Below are 6,215 nucleotides of genomic sequence, written 5' to 3' on the forward strand. Positions count from 1 at the left end.
TCCAGTGGATGTCTAATCTTCAGGAAAGACAAGACTTCAAACAAAAATGGCACAGATGTAGCTCTGAGTACCTTACCTCTGGACTCATCAACCTCTGGATGCTTATCTCCAAACTGACATTTTAATTGGGGGATTTGCACTTGGTTTGACATGACTGCTCCAGTCCACAATAGAGAGGAGGTGCAGGGATGGAAGTTAAATGCCTTAAGATTATGCCTGTGTGACTGCACAGTTGGTTATGCACAATCGAGAAGATGGTGTCTTGGGTATGGGGAGAACTATTGCTCCATCCACAGTATGGAAACAATTGAGGGTAGGTTGAGGAAGGAGGACAAACATCCTTTGAAAAGACAGTTGCTGGACCTTTTTGTCCAGTGTTTATAATACCTGGTAAGGACTTGGCATCCTAGAACCTGATGAGTTTGATGGGCTTAAGTTCTCAGTTGCTCATCTGTGAGTGCAAATTTAAGTTAGCTTCCGTTCATGATCCTGTTCGGGCATTTGTAACACTACCACTGTCTGCCCACGGACTCTCACATGCTGCCCGGAATGACATCACGTGCCAATAATTGCTTGGCTCTGATTCATGGGCCAAATAAAGCTGTGAATGGACAGTGTCTGGTACAATACAGCTGCACATTCACAGGTGGACTTCTGCAAAGGGCTTCTCTGCTTGGTGTTTAGCAGCTAGGATGCTGAGGGCAGAGGAGAACTGTACGTGGCTGTCATGCCAGGCGGCTGTTTTCTGGAATTGGCAGGGATGAGTTGCTGCCACTCTTAATTTGGGAGGAAAGGTTAGGGGGACGAGAGCTGAATCTTTAGCCTTAAATCAGGGCCAATTCAGGTTTCCAGTGCTGCTGCTTAGCACTTGGTGCTCTGAAGGTGCGTGTTGCATAATAAACTCTTACACTAATAGGCAAATAAGACTTTTTTTGTTTGCTGAGGCTGTGAATTGCCCTATTTTTTTGCCTCAGTTTCTCAGCTGCTTCCTCAAACTCAAGATGCAGCGGAGGGATTTTGTGTATTACTGTGGTACAGACTTGAACAGCTTAAACAAAAGCTGCCTGTTTGGTATTTGGAACTTGACAGACTGTTGTCCAGTTGTGGAGCTTAAATGGTAGAAACTTCCACTGAGACATATTTATGTATTTATATGAATTATTTATTTTGCACCTGTGTCCTGTCAATCATGCAGCACCCTGTCGCCAAACTCCAGCAGTTTGATTACAATAAATTCCTTTTTAATAAAAGCAAATATAAACCAGTGCTGATTTGCACTGGCTGCAGTGAAAAGCAGTTGAATCTTTATTGCTCATTGACAAAGTCTTAAGCATTCATAATATAGGGAAACAAAGAAATGAACAATTTAGCAATTTCAGGATAAACACAATTAATAAAAGATTTTATCCATTTGTGGTGCAGGGTAAACTTGCATTATCAGAGCTATTTGATAGTTTTAGAGCCATTACATGTGCTAGGTATTTCACTATTTGATGTACTTTCTCAGTATCTGAGTCTAGGTCTGATAAACAGTATAATCCAAGGTTTTAATGTGAGACCGTACTTTGCTAAAATAGGCGAAATCCATTGGGTCTCTGCTTCCCATTTCTTACAAACGAGGATCGGTTGATCGAAAGTTTCAACTACCCTGTCTCCACAGTCGCTAAAGAGAATTTAAAAAAAACAACCATTTAAAACCTGTGTAGGGAATGCATTCCCATCTCGCCAAAGTAAAAGCACACCTTTGGTTAGGAAGAGTCAAAAGGTTGAAATATATGGGAAGGGCTTCTGGGGGGAGGTATTCCCATTGCAGCAGTAGAGCAAACTAAGTTACAACATCACATCTATTAAATCGTATACCCTGCAGCAGCTGCTGTCTTAGAATGGTTAACAAGGAATACCTGAAGAGATGTTCTGTTAAGCATGTAATAGGAGCTGAGGATGGTCATTTCTCTAAGGCACATATCCAGGTATCTTCATGCCTCTCATCTGAATATTCGTGTTCATACAGACACTACTAGGTGCATTCACTACTAAGTACGCAGTGACCCTTGTAAGCAGCTTAATTCTTAAGGGGAGGAAGCAAGAACCAGATAGGACCTCTGCCACTATACACATACCCAGTTGGAGAGGCCTCACAGATGGAACTCTTCTTTAAACTGCATGTTTAATCAACACAAATGATATGACCATGTATAGATATATAGTATTTGATTCAATCCAAAACTTAAATGGTGCACAAAGAAGAAATTGTTGGGGTAGTACATTTGTTCACCATAAGTGCATTGGGTAGAGTCCATAGCATGGAACTCTATAGCAGGGGTCCTTAATTTTGTTGAGCCTGTGGGTACTTTTGGAATGAGAACAGGTGCCATAATAAATGGCTGCCACAGATGCTGAGCTTCTTCACGAAACTTTGGGAGGTTCAAGGTTTAGCATCCTTCTGTGATAGAGGCAGCTGTTTGCAAATGGGTGTTATCTGCTGACATAAAGTGATGCTTCCTGGACTCCTCTGATCTACTGGAACAGCAATTAGAAGAGAGCTAATACTGGCTGTTTGCTTTGAAAAAAAGCAAGTGGGGGTGCAGGAAACACTTCTGTGGACATCATGCTGCAGAGTACAGAAATAGCTATCTGCTGGAGATGCATCTCAGCACTCAAAACAGTATAGTTTCACATTTGAAGTGGCAAGACTCTGATCTGGGATCACTCTAATGTCTGACGTTTCACCATGCAAAAAGCAGCCTGTTGTGTACTGCGGAGAGAGAGCAACACTCAAAGTTCTCATATAATGCACTATAATGGAGGAAGAGTGAGAGACACTGAATATGAGGCCTGTGAGGATGTTGTCTTTTTCCTCTCCGGGAGCCTGCAATTGTGGTGGGATGTATTCATGCTGCACTGAAGAATCTAAACATGATTTAATGGCAATAACCTTACTGTCTTTTAAAGTTATGTAACTGTAAATAACATGGGAGTACCTAGTTAGACTACTTGGCAAAGAACAAAGTAACCAGAGGAGCTATGTAGAACAGGGCTGAATGAGAGACTGTGTACAGTTAAAATGTATCATCATGTATCATGTTTTTGGGATCTTAATGTAAAAGTGGAACAAATTTATCTTTCAGAAAGGCCTCAGGTGGGTGCTGATTTTTTCCATCAAGAGTCATGGTGAAGGAGGTTTGTGTGCACCTCAAAAGTGTTATTCTAGAAGAAGAGTTGGTTTTTATATGCCGACTTTCTCTACCACTTAAGGCAGAATCAAACCGGCTTACAATCACCTTCCCTTCCCCTGCCCACAACAGACACCCTGTGAGGTAGGTGGGGCTGAGAGAGCTGTGACTAGCCCAAGGTCACCCAGCTGGCCTTATGTGTAGGAGTGGGGAAACCAACCCTGTTCACCAGATTAGCATCCGCCAATCGTGGGGTGGGGAATCAAACCTGGTAGAGTCCACCATTCTTAACCACTACACCATGCTGGCTCTCTACCAACAAAGTAGATTCAATAACTAGGACTGTCTAAATACAGGTGCTTTGGCCCAAGTGCTGTCCTATGTCTGTCCTAAGGGGCTGCTTTGCTTCATGAATTCCTCCTCAGGAGAGATTATGGTGTTGAATGTGCATGACAAGCTACATCTCCTGAAGAAGCAAGACTCCTGAAGCTTTCTTTTTAAAGCAGCATAGCTGTGGGAGGATGCTGATTTGATTGGACAAGCAGATGGAAGGGATGCTTCATGGTCCTTGTCAAAATTACCTCATGGCTGCTTTTGCCAAGCGAGGGGATAGTGCCTTTACTGGTCAAACATCATGTGCAGAATCAAAATGTTGCTGAGAGTGGTTCATTGTCTTATCCCACTGTCCCTGCCCTGTTCTTTAAAAATAAGGACACCTAATCCCAGATCTCCCACACTAAGATGTCTCACATACATATGGGAAGCTATTGTTGAATCTTCCAGTAACTTGCATACATGTAAGGTGTTGTCTCTGAGGGTGGCCAGTCATGAAGTGCTTTGTATATTCATGATGTAACATCTGGAGTAGCTGTGTGTGTATAGTTAAGGCATATAGTGGGTTCTGTAATTAATGCTAGGGATGTGCATTAACTTCCCAGTGAAAAATGAATTGAACCACCCTTGTTAATGGAACCAGAATGAGAGGAAAAGCCTCTTCTAGCTCTTTCCCCCCCCCTTTCACTCATTGCATTGTGGGTGACAGCCAGGAACGCGCTGATGCTTCAGATGTGGACCACAGGAAACGGTTCTCGGGGTGCTTGACGTTTAAGCTGTCAGGCATCCTGAGTACTACACTTCCTAGTCAAGCCACATCTGGGATGTGTGGGGAAATGGAAAGGATTCTTTTTCTACCTGCTGTTCCAGTGGCTGGGTTGGGGGGGATGGGGCAGCAGCATACCTAATGATTTCAATTTTAATGAAAACATAATGACAAATAAACATATAATAACAATGAAGGTTCTGAAACAAACAAAGTACATTCCTAGTTGCATATTCCAAATTCCCAAGACTCTTTCCACTGTTTAAAAGACCTAAAAAGAACTGGAGAACAGGCAGTACAGGTAGTACTGACTGGAGAGATTCTCAAGGCTATTGGAATGTTCTTTATTTAAATGGGTTTGGAAATTCAGACAATGGATCCCTTTGGGGGCTACAGGCTGAAGTGACCTTGGTGTTTCAGAGGGAAAGGCAAAGAGTGTGAGGCTCTTGTGGTCCATATGCTTCTAAAGAATGCAGTGCAGGCCATGGAGGCTGACCATCAGTCCTCCCGTGCAGGGCTCTTGTGTCTTGGCTGGGGGATGTAATGAGAGTCAAGTTGAGTTAGATGAGCCACGTGTTCTGAATTTTATGGAACACGTGTGTTCTGGGGGCCATAGTACGAGCAAGCATAATGTAGAGTGGTGATCCATGAGTATCACTATAACCTTTGTAAAAAGTCCCTACCAGTTTCTCAGTGTTTTCTAGGGAAAGTGCCTAATCTTCAAAATAAAAGTCAGGGTTCAAGCTGTGTCCTAAAAGGCAGCCCAGTTCTGTAATGATGTGCCTGTGGACTGGCTGCAATTGTTTACTGGAACTGGAAAGACAGCCTAGAGTATTGCTTAGAGAGCATTTCATTAATCTCTCTTTTAAAAGCAGGCATGGTCACAGAGGGGGAAACCGTCTAAATGGATAGATTTAGATGAAGGGAAGAGCTACATGACTAAGACCAACAGCATCTGCAAGAAATCTCTCTTTCTCTGCTGCTTCACCACTGGGTATGAAGCAGATGGTGCCTTTTATAGTGTTTAAATGCTACTGGTGAAATATGCTTTTTGGTGTAAATAGGTTTCAAAGCTTGTATGGATTTAAGCTGGTCCAATTATACTTACTTTATGTATGCTTGCCTCTGCCAGTCAGGAAGGTGGATGTGGGTTGTTCTGAAATCAGCTCTGCTCTGGCAGATCTAATTTTAATAGGAAATCTCTTTGTTCACGCTTCGTGAAAGGTCACATCTATTTAGCAATTCACAAAAGCCTAGAAGCAGTACTGGTCCCGAGCATTCTCGCATTTTTGTTGCCTGCTTGTGGAAAAGGAGCTGCTGGGGCTTTGGCCGCTTCAGCGATGTATGGTTTAAACATCTCACCTTCTCGGTCTGGCCCCAAAGCCTGATGTCCTCTCTCCCTTTCACTGATCTAAAATTGCTCTGCTTTGAGAATAAACAGTTCCCGTTGCTTTGATGAATTTCCTCTTATGTCCTTCACTTCTTGCTCTTGCATGATCCCAGCAATGACGGGCAATTCCTTATGAGTGCGCAGGGTGTGTGTGCATTTCTGCTGCAGGAATCTCCCAGTGGCCAGACCAAAATGGGAACCATCCCCTTTGGGAAAGTTTACAGTTACGCTTAACAGGTACTTGGTGTATATGGTTCCTCCTCCCCTTTGGCCGAACACCGTGAAGCTGCTGATATTTTCTGCCACCTCCTCGACTGCACCTGCTCCCCGGTCTTTTGTTTTACTGCTATTGTTGGTTTGTACACAAAAGGAGTTCCCTCCGGGTTGAGGTCTTCAGAAGGACAGTGCCCCCTGCTCTGCCTGCTGCCATGACGGGGCTGTCAGTGGAGGCTTAGTGAAGCAAGATCTGTGTCCCTGCAGAAACTGGGCAGCTGTTGAGGAAAGGGGGGCTTTATGTAGAGTTGCCACCTGGTTGATGATGAATTGGGCTGAG

The 6,215-nt window shown here is 43.6% G+C and overlaps 1 protein-coding gene across 4 annotated transcripts in view; it reads right to left on the minus strand.

Annotated features, from left to right (window-relative positions):
- Positions 1-5,638, minus strand: part of MAST2 (microtubule associated serine/threonine kinase 2) — a 383,088-nt gene extending 377,450 nt beyond the window's left edge. For all 4 annotated transcript variants that reach the window (XM_056844043.1, XM_056844042.1, XM_056844041.1 and 1 more), the window contains exon 1: positions 5,635-5,638. The gene's annotated coding sequence lies outside the window, so the exon portion shown is untranslated. The remainder of the gene's footprint in view (positions 1-5,634) is intronic.
- Positions 5,639-6,215: the final 577 nt, after the last annotated feature.

Source organism: Euleptes europaea, chromosome 2 (genome assembly GCF_029931775.1).
Source record: "Euleptes europaea isolate rEulEur1 chromosome 2, rEulEur1.hap1, whole genome shotgun sequence".
In the NCBI taxonomy this organism is placed as follows: domain Eukaryota; kingdom Metazoa; phylum Chordata; class Lepidosauria; order Squamata; family Sphaerodactylidae; genus Euleptes; species Euleptes europaea.